The 15,237-nt window shown below is 38.1% G+C and overlaps 1 protein-coding gene across 1 annotated transcript in view; it reads right to left on the minus strand.

The window, feature by feature from the left end:
* The window catches only part of LOC139737780 (pleckstrin homology-like domain family B member 1), an 80,811-nt gene that overhangs the window by 45,104 nt on the left and 20,470 nt on the right, over positions 1-15,237 (minus strand). The window lies entirely within an intron of this gene.

The following is a 15,237-nucleotide window of genomic DNA, read 5'->3' on the forward strand; positions in this document are numbered from 1 at the left end:
TATTGTATATGAACACTGGAAGCCATGGACAAATACAACACTTGACTTGTTAAAGTGTAAAAGAAAAGTAGTTACAAAATGAATTTTCCCTTTCAAGTGCCAAACTGTGAATGAATGCTCTGCAGACATCTTGTGTCAATATCAACATCGCTAAAATTTTATATATAATGTTGCGACTGATGATGACGCATGCTAATCTACATCCTTCATGACTCATTACGGGACACAACCATTGCTGGAGTTGACATTCAATAACCCTTCATGCACCCAGGCGTTCAGCTTCAACTTGCTAAGATTTTTCATCACTTTTTGTGATCCATCCAGACTTGACATAGCTGTAAAGTTAGCAAGCCAACTCAAGTGTAGCAATGTACCTCAGTTAACTTTTGCTGAGCAATGTGTATCACGGAAAGTTGACAATTATTTTCGTGTTCACACATAAGAATTACTGTAAAAAGAGGAATGTTCGCGCGCATTTTAATTTCGTGAATTTCGCGAGAGCCAAGATTTGCAAAATTAAAATGCATGCGAAAGTTCTTATCTACACTATATGCACTGAGTGTTAGAGGCAACTCGCAAAAATTTCATGCCACGAAAAAGGCCATTGGCTCCAATTTGGGAAAATTTCATGCCGCGAAAATATTGTTTTACAGTAATTTTTTTTTTGCACTGCACTGCACTGCGCACTGCACTGCACAAATCAATTAAAAAAACAAACAAACACATTTTTAGTAAGAGTGAACAGGACCATTGAATGATGGTAGATATATCCATACAGGTCTAGGCCTATAGAACTCGAAGTGCAGAGTTCATGTCTTTCCCAATGCATAAGTCCTTGGTGCAGACCTTTAAAGGACAAGTTCACCTTCATAAACATAAGGATTGAGAGAATGTAGCAATATTAGTAGAGCACATCATTGAAAGTTTGAGGAAAATCAGACATACCGTTCAAAAGTTATGAATTTTTGAAGTTTTTGTGCAGTACCCGCTGGATGAGAAGACTACTGCAGTGTATGAATAACTTAGATGTCACATGCGTACAACAATATAAGGAAAATATAAAGAGAATTTCACAAAATTCCATCTTTTGAAAAAAGTACACATTCCCCTGACTCGTTACAGATAAATGTTATGGGTAATATTATTCCCCTTGCCTTTAGAAAGAGGCAAGTCAATTGTTCTTTTATTATGCGAAAAAAAGTGAAAATATGTTGAATTTTCTTTTATATTTTCTTTATACTGTTGTACGCATATGATTCACAAGCTGTAGTAGTCTCCTCATCCAGCGGTTCCAACACAAAAATTTAAAAAATTCATAACTTTTGCATCGATTGTCCAATTTTCCTCAAACTTTCACTGATGTGTTCTACTAATATTGTTGCATTTTCTCAATCCTTATGTTTATGAAGGTGAACTTGTCCTTTAATCTACTTTGTCCCTTTCTACTCAAGGTATAAATCTAGGTGCCTGGCGGGCAATACTTGGGCAAAATAATGTCAGGATGCACAGGGAGAACAGTGGTTACAATCTAGGGGCTCCCCTGGGTAAAAAGTCATACAGAGTATGTAATAGGATCGATAAACGTGAGTTGTTGTATGTAATCACAGTTACTGTGAGTATGCGCCTCACCATGATTTGTATATGAGTATTTAACATCACCATGATTTGCATGTATGGGGAAAGTTCCATGTACTCGGGGGGGGGGGGGGGAAGGAAGGAAAATGGAGCAAGGACATAGAAACGTACATCTAGAACTTGTCACCATGCATATGTTCATCATTCACAATGACCTAAATTTTGTCTTGGGGAAATTTGTTCCCCTCCTTACATCAAACTTGTTGGTCAAGTTGCTCTGACAACTCAGAAGAGAGAGAGAGAGAGAGAGAGAGAGAGAGAGACAGAGAGAGAGAGAGAGAGAGAGAGAGAGAGAGAGAAAGAGAGAGAGAGAGAGAGATTCTGCAAGTCATACTCAGGAGCAATGATAAATGCATATTCCAATTTTCTGTGTTATCTTTATCTCCTGCTCCCAGGAGTAACATGTTTTATTCTTTTTTAGATTTTATTTCATCATCATTATTATTTTTTTTCTACCCAGACCATGAGTGTGCGAGCCAAATCATGCATGTTTTACAGATGATCTGTTTGATACAGACAGCAGTAAAAAGATCATAAGAAATAAACTTTGCAGTATACACAACACAAAATGGAGGCATTGTTTGAAATGGCAAAATCTTGTAGTCTTCGTACAAATGCTGATTATCAGTATATTATTATTTTTTAAAGACATTCATCATTAGCCTTAAATCCAGACTTCTTTATTAACATCTTTTGCATCAAAGAATCATCCAAGGGCCCAATATTCAACAGCTCTCCAAATTTCTTAAATCTGCTTACATCATAAATTTGCCAAAATTTGGCATTTAATCTACCAAATATGTACACTCCTGTTTTATTAAAAATGGTCATCAGACGACTCACAGTCCTTTAAAATCATATTTTCATTTTTCATATCTCTTTTTTTTTTTTGCAAAGTCATTCATCCCTTTCTTGCCATCTTCCTCCAGTTTTTAAATGAGCTCAAAAGTTTTAATGAACAGATGGAGGCAGACTGAAGAAGAAGAAAAAAAGAAAAGGAAGAGGAACCTCCCGTAGCTAATTGAAATCGTAACAGTACAGCCGCGTCGGAGAGGACATACACACCACTTATCTGGCGACACATTTTCCGTGAGATAGAGAAAGAGAGAGAGAGAGAGAGATCCCCCCCATACTGGTCTACCCTCTACTTAGTGCAGAGTCACTCACCGGGAGTTATTCACCAGCATAAGAAAGTTCTTGACAGCTTCAGGCATTTTAGAGTCTCATGTAACTTCATTTTGAATGTACCCAAATGTTCACGACAGTTGAAAAAAAAAAATCAAACAAACAACAAACAAACAAAAAACACATTTCATTAAAAAAGGTAAAGAAATTCAGTCTGTAAACAATGGATATTGGCATCCTTTATGTCCTCATTGTGAGATATGAGTACATTCTGACCTGCAACCAAAAACTAAGTTCGGCGATTTCTTTGCAATTTATTCAGTTAATCATCTTTGCCAAAATTCATGAGCTAAGATCACCTCTTATGACACTTTGATACTAACAATTTTTATGACAAATACAGTAATGTACTGTACACATGGTGTACTTAACATTGTTTTTCTTTTTGTGAATTTCACCACATGAAAACATATTTACGAAATCAAAAACTCACGGTAATATTGCCTAACATAACACAAATGCCCTGTAAACCATATGTGACCCGCTCAACAAAAGCATCCGAAAGGTGGGGGAGGTTGATTTTCTGTAAATGACATGGTATCATTCCCATACTTTTTCACTTTAATTACCTCTGCCAAGGGAGGAGGTAATGTTTTCTTTACCATTAGTTTGTTTGTTAGTTAGTTAGTTAGTTAGTTAGTTCGTTCGTTAGTTTGTCCGTGTGCAAAATACCTCAAAAAGTAGTCAACGGATTGGAATGAAACTTGCAGGAAAGGTTGAGAATGACACAAGTAACAAACAATTAACTATTGGTAGTGATCCGAGAATTTTTGGGGAATTTATGAAGGATTTTTGATATTTTGGCAGGTAGGGTCAATGAACTTGGGAGTCCAGGCTGCGCGTATTTGAGGTTTGCACGCGCGCACTAAAGTGTGTGCTCTAGTTTCTGCTAGGGTGAAGCGCGCCATGCAGCTGAGGGTTTATGACGTAACAAAGGCTTCTATGTTGGGAAATCGGGCGGCTCTCAGCACACACAATGCTATATAAGTACGTATGGGTGAAAATCACTGATATCTCTATGGAAGAACAAGATCAGTGGTGGAAATGAGCTGCATGCTTGGCGGAGGTCTGCGCTCTCAGAGTGCTTCTCTAGTTTCATATAAAACACTACTCATAAAAGTACTTGGTTGAGGAGATATCAATGATTTTATTAGAGCATGTCGAGTGGTTCAGGAAATCAGCGTTTGGAGGAAACCGCCTTCAAAGTTTTCCTAACAACACAATCGTGATCAACGGGAGGCAAGACAGCTTTCACCTCTTGACAATAGAAGGTATGCTCATATCAACCTCAGCGATATTCATACAAACTTTATAGCGCCAGTGGTCTACGCATAACCAATCAGTAACCAGGATGCACGCACTGACCTATAAGATTACTCCCTCGTTGCTAGGGGCAGAGTCTATGTGTGGCGCTAAATCCGAATCTTCGGACACGCTTCTGTTCCGTTGAAAGTCGGAAAATCATGTCCGAGAAAAATGCTAATATCTTGCCTTTCCTTCGATCATTTAGCTTCAAACTTTCAGGAGATGATAGAAGAAACATTAAACTACAAAATTATGCCAAAAACAGAGCTTTGATGGTTTTTTGCCCGATTTTGATGATGATCTGACTTCAGACTCGATTTTCTTGGCTCAGCCATCAGCGACTTTTGGATCCTTTAGTTGTGGCGGGTCGCATATCTTCTAAAAAGTTGGAGATTTTTTAAATTGCTAACTTTTCCCTTTCTTATGCTGTCAATGTGGAAACCCATTGAGGACAGGCTGATTTTGCTACAACAAGCATTTCCCCATAGGGGCTCGTTCTCAACGGGTTAATCGAGAATTCAACCACTTGTGAAAACAAGTCGCAGTTCGCAAAATATCATACTCATGAAGATACAGAATATGTCGGCATGAGATCTTGTCTCTTGCGCTTTGTAAATAAGTTCTAATCTAACATTTGCTCCTGTGACAATTGCTGCAGTCTTATTCTCTCCAAGGAGTTAGGATTAGGGTTAGGGTTGTGATAGGGTATAAGGTTTAATTTGATGTGAGGATTAGGATTAGGGTATTAAAGAGTTATGCTTGTAGGTAGAATTTATGTTTGGCTTAGGCCTCAGTGTGCAGATATTTCATGGGAGCAATTGTTGCAGGAGCAAATGTCATGGAACACCCATAAAGTTAATGGCAAACATAGAGTTGCCATCCAATAGCACAATAGAATCAAATTGTGGTGTAAGAACATACTCCATACTGCCTCGTCTGTATGAACAAAGACAAACCCATCGAGGATGGTTCCTGAGTATACTCAATTAAGTGTCTATAATGGGAAATGCAAGTTGTAGCAAAATCAGCCCATCCTCAATGGGTTAAAACTTTGATCAAACTTTCAAGGATGTTGACCACTTCATACATCGTAAGAAATCCGTCTGTTGTGGTCAGCTTGGTCATGTGCCTACCCTTAGCAAGTCAAAAATTATCAATTATGCAGATAAATAGTTACGCTCAGCTGTATGTATGTAGCAACTAACAACAAAACTGCTGAATTTGAGCATACATCAGCATGCAAAAGTTCTCAAATATATGCTAATACTGAAAACAGCCTTACCTTTCTTTCACTTTTCGGCTTCGGGAGAATCACTGAAAGCTTCCTACATGCTAAACCTTCCACAACTTTTCTCTGCACTTTTCACCTGCTTAATGTTGCCCACGAACTGATGAACTTCACTTTAATGAGTGTATCTATCTAAAAATGTTTGTCAGAAATCTTGTTCCCTAAAAATAGCCGGTGGTGACATAGGGGGGATCTGGAAGTGACGGCGTAAATGCGTAACGGGCCTCTCTCGCACGCGTCTGCGCTGAAAAGTCGCGGTGCCAAACAACAGGGGGAAGAATCGGTGATGCGTGAGGAGATAAATAGGGAGGAATTCAGCTATCAACAGGAGTTTTAACGCACATGTTGTCCCCGAGTCTGACTTCACCATGTGTCATCGCATCAGAAAGAGAATAGTTGACGCAAACGACTATGTCATAAAAAAGTTAGGGGAGATGGCCCCTTGAAGTTCGTCTCTTAGTCTTCCTTCCAGACTAAAAATTAGTGCTGGGCTTTTCTTCATTTCAAGATCATCCGACTGCACGAGTGCATATTGTTTGATGTCCATTCACTCTTGCAAATGTACATGAAGATCACCTTTCTTCAAACAGACCACAGATTCTCAAGGTATGTTCAGGACAGTGGGAAAAAAGGTTGGGTTTGGAATTATAGACTACCAAATCCTTATACAGGTCCTTTGTTGTACTGTCATGTACTTCTATTTGTTTTGAGCTCTTTTGGAGATGCGCTTTCTTGACCCCACGCTCTATAAATTAGTCATTGTAACTTACAACAAAGAGCTGTGGAATAACACTTCTGGTGAAAAAAGTGTGAAATGTGTATTCTAATTACGTTATAAAATTCTCATCATTAATTCTTGGGATTTGCACTCTCAAATGGCAGACCAAAAAAGTAAAAGAACAACATAAAACCCACTGGGTAGATTTCAGACACCTTGCAAATTTGGTGGTGTGTGTGGATAACAATCTGAATATCACTGGTTATTGCTATTTTACATACAGCATTTGTGACTTACAACAAAGAGCTGTGGAATAACACTTCTGGTGAAAAAAGTGTGAAATGTGTATTCTAATTACGTTATAAAATTCTCATCATTAATTCTTGGGATTTGCACTCTCAAATGGCAGACCAAAAAAGTAAAAGAACAACATAAAACCCACTGGGTAGATTTCAGACACCTTGCAAATTTGGTGGTGTGTGTGGATAACAATCTGAATATCACTGGTTATTGCTATTTTACATACAGCATTTGTGTTTGAAATTTTATATGGTCACTATAGAAGCACAAAATGCCTGTATTAAAGCAAGCTATCATAAAACTGATGGCTTTGAGTCCCCTCCAGAGGACGAGGCAATAGGGATAGTGACATACTCTTTTGGTATATCTAAGGGCACAACCATTGCTGCTGGTGGACTTGAACCCCAGACCTTGCGATTCGAGATTCTGTGGTCTTAGCCACTGTAGCTACATTGACTAAGTACCATACAAAGAGAGTCTATGATGCTCATAGGTATTCTGCTATAGAGTGAAATTTGTGAAAATTACTTAATCTTTCAATACCAATGACATACAGTAAGTCTTATAATACAAACACAAATATGAGTATTCTACTATAACACGAGCATGGCTTTATTGCCTTTCACAAACATTTACAAGGAGTAAATATCATAACCTACATAAAAACATAAACAAAAGAAAAACAAAAGGTCAGTGGAATGAAACATATGAGTTCTGTTGTGAGGAAGCAGGGCCTTGTACAATGTCTGTCATAAGATTACCCGTCACAAAGATTTGACGTCACTGTATGTGGCGCCAACCTATCAGGTATCGGGATTCATCTTTGCTCACAAAATTATACTCTATGTTTCATGGAACAGCTGACAGTGAGATGTGTTGATCTATCATAAATAACCAGATTAAAAAAGGTGCACCTGCTTTTTGGTACGAGTGCAAGATGCGAGGATAAGAAATATCTAGAGAACCTACGATTGAGATCGAGCCTATGGAAGTATTGGTTTCCCCATACACAACTGGCTTGATGAACAGGGAGAGCACATTCTTATCATCTCGAGAGTTTGCACAAAGTTTCCTAAAGCTGCTGCGACATTTGTTCACTTTTATCAGCTGCTCACTAGAATCCTAGTTTTTGTCTCTATCAAAAGTTTGTGTTCATTTATGCTGCAAGACTAGAGAGAGAAGGAAAGAGAGAGACAGAGACAGACAGACAGACAGACAGACAGACAGGGAGAAAGAGAGGGAATACCTATTCTACCGAGACAGAATAATTATGATATCTTGCAACTTGACTGATTTATCACTCAGGTGAACCAATCCTGCTCTTCATTTTCATCTTAAAAGTCGAACTCACACTTCATAGATGTTCCTGGTCTCTGTGTCTTATGAAGCGCTTGGCACTTTTCCTTTCTAAAAACTTATAAATTGTCCTGCATAAGTCATTTTTTGCTATGTCAGGCAAATCTCAGGTGGGCTTATTATAGTTTCTACATGTAACCTTTCTTGAGGAAGTATATTGGAAATAAACAATGAATTGCACAACTTTTGCTTATTGGATTGATATAAGAAGTGTATAGGAGACTGTATGTTTATTCCAAAGAGTATAACGATGGCCCCAAACAAGCTACCTATTTAGATACTTCAGGAAAATTATTTCAGAGACTCTAACCCCAGGAATCTTTGAATGGGAGATTCTCCCGCCTGGACGCCCCTAGCAAACTGGAGACTCTCATATCATGAACATTAAGCCAATGAGGATGAGTCCCGAGTACACTCGGGCAAGCGTCTGTGGGAAATGCATGTTGTAGCTAAATCAAACCGTCCTCATTGGCCTGAATTCACGAAGGTGGTACAATCTTGTCCATGGTTTAAACCACAGACAAAGACCGTAGTTCTTTTATGGGGCGCCAAGTGTCGCATGGCCTATTTCTTTACGAAATAAGTCATTTCGTCATTCGTTAACGAAACGTCATTTCATTGAAGAAATAGGCCATGCGGTCACACTTGGCACCCCATAAAAACTAGTCTTTGTCCATGGTTTAAACCATGGACAAAGATTGTACCACCTTCGTGAATTCGGGCCAATTGATGGGTTGACATTACATTATGTGCGCAAAGCCCACATCATGAGTATGAAGCTAGGCATCCCCTGTGGCCAGGATCCACAGAGCCGGATTATTAAAAGGGTCCTGGAAGCTCTAGGCTTTAATGCTCTCTTATGCTATCTAAGCTTTATTTTTTTAACATCATATATGACAAAAGGAAACTTGGGTGGGAGAAGGCTGACTTTTAAGGGCGAGAAAAAATAAATCTTTATGTGAGAGACACACAGCTGGAGAGGGAGATATTCAAACTTAAGAGAGAGAGAGAGATGGAAATTTTGCAGAAATGGCATCAAATCAGGAGATCTTCTGCCCAAAGTGGGAGTGTTAGAGTCTCTGTGATTCCCATTTGGAGCCAAGTTCATTCCCTCTCTCTCTGAAGAATAATATTAACAAGAACAAGAACAAGAACAACAACACCAACGGCAGCAGCAACAACAACAACAATAATAACAACAAAGAAAGTTCATGACATGATGCAGCTACTCCAACATAAGGCTTCGGAGTAACTTTGATGCCATTGCCAGTAAAAACAAGTATGCTATTTAGCTCTGGTGAGACAATTTCACAGTAATTCTACAAATGATAGATGATCAGATACATGTATTAAGAAGAAAAACTTGAGCACTGACATGACAGCTTACCTCTTTTTATTCCAGGTCGCTATACCATTACCAAGGACACTACTGTCTCAATCGTGTATAATCCAAATAATTTCAATATGATCTTGCGGGCGTACCACTCACCGTAATACGCTGCATCTCCTCACAAAGAATTCTCATCAATAAAAACATCAGAACGGAGCTGCAGAAATTGTGTGTTTCTCAGGACCCCAACTCTGTTCTTGTGTCGGCTGCACAATATTTTTCTATTAACGCAGACCCACTTGTTTACTCATGCCTTGTAAGCATTCTCGCCTCCCCCCGAAAATCATGACTCTGCACCAATAAACGAACACATCCCGCAAACTCATACCGCCAGGCTGATGGTGCCCTGTTTTGTTGTTTTTGTGCACGCTTTGATACAAAATAAGGGTGATTGTCTCAAGATCGTCGCCCGCGAAAAAAACAGCATGCAGATGGCTTCCTATAGCAGGAAGTGAGCCGCGAACTTTTAGGTCTTGTGCAGCTTTCTAGCATATTCTCTTTTCTTCCTTGCCCCCTCCCCTTCTGTCGAAGATTCTTTTTTTTTGGACATTAATTGAGTAGGACAGCCTGCTGTGTCACATCTTGTGCAATATCTATCACTAATTACAAAGCGTTGCGAACAGCAACCATGGTGGGCTGGTTATTACACTCGCGGCAATTAAGGCAGCCAGGATTGAAGATTTGGTGCAGTTATAATACCGTTCATCCTGTGGAAATAATAATCCTCTACAACCTTAATTGTCAGACAAGTCTTGTATATGTGTGTAAGTGTGTGTGTGTGTGTTTGAACCTATGTGTAACAGACATAAAATGCTAGTCTTTACTTACAGACAGGAATCATAGGCCATTCTAACAAAAGGAGTTCTGTGGGAGAGTTTTTGCATCCAAATGATATTTTGAATTTATTGACAAGCCTAGCACTTTGCTAAATAAATTTGAAAAATCAAAAGAACTTTGCTAAGCTGAAAAATGAGGTTGAAATAGGTGAACACATACACAAAAATGCAACGGTTTTGAAAATTTGGTATTTGGTAAACTGATTCCATGTGGTGGAACACAACTGGGCATGAAAAATATTGAACGACAAATCTCCCTATAAAAGATTTCCACTACTGTGTATTTGAAGCAATTCATAATCATTTCCAACATCATTGCATTCCTCCAAAGTTTTATTTTTACAAACAGCCTCAAGTATCTCGTTTTAAAGTTTGAAAGCAGTTTATCCTGACACATAGGTGCCTATAGTATTTGCTTGAAAATCTTTAGCATAATTATCATTATCATTACTGCTACTATCATCATCGTCATCAGCAGCATATCATCATTATGATCACTATTATTTGGGTTCAAATGCCTTGATAAATTCAAATTGGGAAATACCATACAAAAGTATTGCATGGGCAACCTCCCAGAGTTGTGCAAAACTTGTCCCTAAAGAGAAAGTGGCCTGAATATGCAGACTAGTACAAAACAGATGTCTTTATCTCAAATGAATGGTTGATACTACAGACAGGTACAATGGGTGATTCAAGGGGGTTTGGCTCTCTCTATTAGTTTGTCAACAATCCCAATCAATGGACAAACATTATGTAATCATACAAAACAGGGAGGCATGGCAAGGATAGTCTTGGTATCCTCAGACTCTCTTCATAAATGGTTTACAATAAATGTGACGAAACCATGGGTCATAGTAAAGGCTGAATTTTCAGACTAACTTAAGCCTTCCTTTCTCAAATAAAAAAGTTGAAACGGGCACAGGTTGTTGATATATGTGTGCTCAAATTATGCAATGTATCACATGAAGACTTGAACACCAAAAATACCTTTCGACATTGACTGAGTGATGATTCAGATTTGTATCATCTTGTTTGTACGAAACAAAACCAAATACCATATCGCTGTCATTTTATCAAATATGATTATCAATCATTGATTATCAATTATGATCAAACGATCTTACACTATGGTTGTAGCTCACAATTTCTCCTCTATGTAATCAACTACTTCTACCAATGTTGCTGCTTTCAATCAATCCACATTTCTCTTTGGGTTTTGGTTTCCTTTAAAAAGTCACTCATCAAGAAAATTCCATGATGCCAAAATAATAAATGGAGAATAGATGTTATTATGGAAGGCTATAGATCTTTGGTCAGATGTCATCACTGTATTTTCAAAATTCTGACAGGTAGCAAACAAACAACTTCATCTAATCAACCTGTAAATTGCCAAATTGTCATTTTGATATCAAATCAGCACTCCAGCAAACAAATGTAGTGAGTGTGAAAACACAGATTTCACTCATCGCGAAAATCGCAGCCAAATCCTCAATTTCTCTTGCACCACTGAAACCCCCTGGCCAAAGAGAACCATCTAAACAGGAAAATATAAACATTAAGCGTGTGCAGAAATCAGCTTCGTCAATCCCGGAAATACAGGAAATCAATATACTCTGCCCTCTTGGCACAGAAGAAAAAGGAAGTAATGTTGGCATTCACTTTGCTATTGACTGCTACCATACACTGGTGAAGCCACAATTGCTAACGTCATTTACACGTATGTCTAAAAAATCTGCAACGTGCCAGTAATTTGTGAGAATCAGTTCCATAGTCGCATGCTATCAACAATAATATATTGAAGATGAAACTGCTATTTTGGAAAGTGTTTATTCAACAACCGAACTGAATTAGCCTTTTAGCAATTTTTTATCAAGGTTCCATCCTCTAAAATACTTTTTGGAGTGACTAAAAAACTTCAAGTCATTGCAGCAGTTTAGAAATAACTTTAGATGCATTGTCTGTAAATAGCAACTTAGTTTTGTATATAATTCTGATAGTACTTCACTCTTTTCTTTCTCTACACTGTTTCGTTTGTGTACCATTTGTATTCTAATTCTATATATTTTGTACCCCTATTTGAAGTTGTGAAAGTCGTATATTTACTTTGGGGCCTTTTTTCATAGGGCTTTAGGCTTTAATTGGTCCCCCACAATGAACATATTCATGTCAGGACTTATTCATATCATGACTGTAATAATTGTTTTTTTTTAATATGAAAATTGAATGAAATTAAATGAACTTAAATGAATATTGGATATATCTGATAAGAACTTCTATTTCATTTTCACAGAATTACAAACAGGTTTGTTAATTTCTATCAATATTATGGCAAATAGGTGCCCTGACAGCTCCTAGAAGTCACTTCATTGGTACTTACTAACACAAAAAAGCCTTATTTATGTCATACTTAGGAGAACAAACAAACAAACAAATAGAGACAAGTGTCTAACATTGCAAAGATGTTATGTTTGATTGAGAGTAAGAATAGCCCCTTTTTGATATTCCAGGATGCTATAATGATACTTCATATAGTAGCATGGACCCTATTGTCTTATGTAAGAGAAGAATTATTATTATAATGGTTAATGCTCAGTTTCATAATTTTTTGAATTTGGGAGTTTCTTTATGGGCATGACCTTCAAGGAAAGAAGCATTTGCAGAATGTTATCATATTTCAGCTGGCTAAATGCTGCTTTATTTGCCCTACAGTGTCCATAGTGGTAACAGAGCAAGATTGACTAGGTATTGGGATGCGAAAGGGGTGATGGATTCCGTGTAGAGGAGGAAGATGACCCACCAAGAATCCACTGGTAGAGCGTGTCAGCTGCAATTTCTTCTCTCAGCGGGATACGATGCGGGAACGCCTCGTATCCTCAGCAGAGCGTCTTGTGCTCTGCGGGATGGCAATTTCATTCTTATTCTTCTATCTTTTTTTTTTTTTTTTGGGGGGGGGGGGGAGGATCTAGAGATACCCTGTACATTTTTCACACACATCAATCCCCTAAATGCTGACTCCGATATATCATAGATCAATTTCTTGCAGAAGTTTATTGTTAGTTCATAGGTATCTACTAGCATGTCCAAAATATTTTTGGTTTACTGCTCAAGTTGTACAAGCCATGGTAAACATCAGCCTTGTACCATTTGTAACACAAGTCTTTGGGGCTGCAATCAACAATGTTATTACATTGCTTTTGGTCGATAATTTAGCAACTATAATCCCTAGTGTATCATTTCTAACTTAATTGTTTGGGCCTGCGAGCAACAATATCATTACTTTTGGTCAATAATGTAGCAAACTACCATCATTCCCAGTAACTGCTATCACTGCTCAGTCATTATTGCACAACAAGCATTTGATGTCCAGTGGAGTGTGCTGGTGTTTCTTCTTATTTCATGTCAAAACAGGAAATTTACAACAGATTAGTATGTAGGTCAGTAGGAAACTTGTGAGGCTTTGACATAATGTCGCCGTCTCGTGAAAAAAAAATATGTGCAAATTCATGACCTGGTAGTATAGGGATACTGTAAAAGCGGATATTTTCGTGCAAGTAATGTTTTGCACTGTGCCGGGTAAGATGAGTTTCACGTGTTTTCAATTACGCGGAATCAAGACATCAACCACTGGAACATATAGCAAGTAAAAATATTTGTGTGCTTTTATTTTTGCACTAGTTGTTGGTTGCACGAAATGCGTGAAAATTTCGTCATCGTGAAAAATTCCACTTTAACAGTACCCTGCAATGGGAAGGCTGGCCCAACTCGGATATATTCAAGAATCCCCGAAACGAATTGTGTACGGCTTTATCATGCACTCATCTCTGTGTGAGTACACTCGCAGCCAAAGAACCTCAAATTGAGTCGAACATTACCGACCAGCGTATGCTTCGATGCACATATTCGCTGATATGCAATTCAATTCTAGCAGGCCTGCACTAACTGTGGTTTGGGAATGTACCCAGATGGGCAGCGAATGTAGATTGAATCAACATTCTCGCTAGGGTCTTTAACCCATTAATGATGGCCTGATTTTGCTACAACACACATTTCCCATAGACACCTGCCAGAGTATACTCAGGACTCATCCTCAATGGGTTAACATTCCAAAACTTTCTTGTCATAGGTCTGCCTGTGATGACACCTGTAGCATTTTCTTTGCTTGGTGTTTATATTCTATCTGAAGAAAAATTTGATCACGGCATGGATTTGAACTTAAAGAGATGGTACAGTTTTGGTTGAGATCGGGCTTCAGGTCTCCAACTTTTTAGCGAGATAATGAGAAAAATCTTATGAAATATACTTCTAAGAGGAATTTAAAGTTTATTCGATGAAAAGTGGTTTTGAAATGGCTCAGATATCCAAAACAAAGCAATTCTAATAAAAGGTGGGACCCAACTTAGGACTGCTATGTTTAACTTTTCTTTTGGATATCTCTGCCATTTCAAAACCAATTTTCATCAAATAAACTTTGAATTCCTTTTATAATTGTATGTTCTTTAATATTTCATGAGTGTTTTTTTAAGTATCGTGCAAAAAGTTAAAAGCTGAATCCTCATCTCAACCAATAATACACCACACCTTTAAAGACTGTACATTGCTGATAAACAGTCAAGCTCATATGCACCACATACAGAGCGAGCTATATTGATTCAGAAAATCTTAAGCAGTACTGCAGGATTAATTCCAGGAAATACATACTCTTTCACCTATCAGGTAGACCACTAGGGATACAAAGAGAAGAATCTTGCATTTACTTTCCATCGAGTCTTGTAAATCTTATCTATGAAATTGAAACCTTGACGGAAGTGTCCCAGGATCCAACCTAGGTGTGAATATTCACAACTCAAAACTGAGAGAGGAAATAATCAAAACTAATGCCTTCCTCTTAAGCTGATTTTTTTCCCCATGAAAAATAGAAGAGCTGTCACTTGTAAATGCAGTGATATAGGCAACATCTGTGAGCAAATTTGAGTGATGCAGATGTTATACCAAGAAACTTACATGATGAGTTACAGTGGACTCCCGTTATAACGAAGTCCTCGGTACCGGCAATTTTCTTTTGTTATATCGAAATTTCGCTTTAACCGAACTAATAAACAATATCAAAGAAAACATATAGAGAGGATAACGTTGCAGCCTGAATTTCTATTTCATTGTAGCCTGAATTTCTATTTCGTTGTAACCGGAATTTCGTTATAACCATGCATGTTCGTTATAACGGGAG

Source organism: Diadema antillarum, unplaced genomic scaffold (genome assembly GCF_040938485.1).
Source record: "Diadema antillarum isolate AM-2024a unplaced genomic scaffold, OU_Dant_1.0 seq00000704_RagTag, whole genome shotgun sequence".
In the NCBI taxonomy this organism is placed as follows: Eukaryota; Metazoa; Echinodermata; class Echinoidea; order Diadematoida; family Diadematidae; genus Diadema; species Diadema antillarum.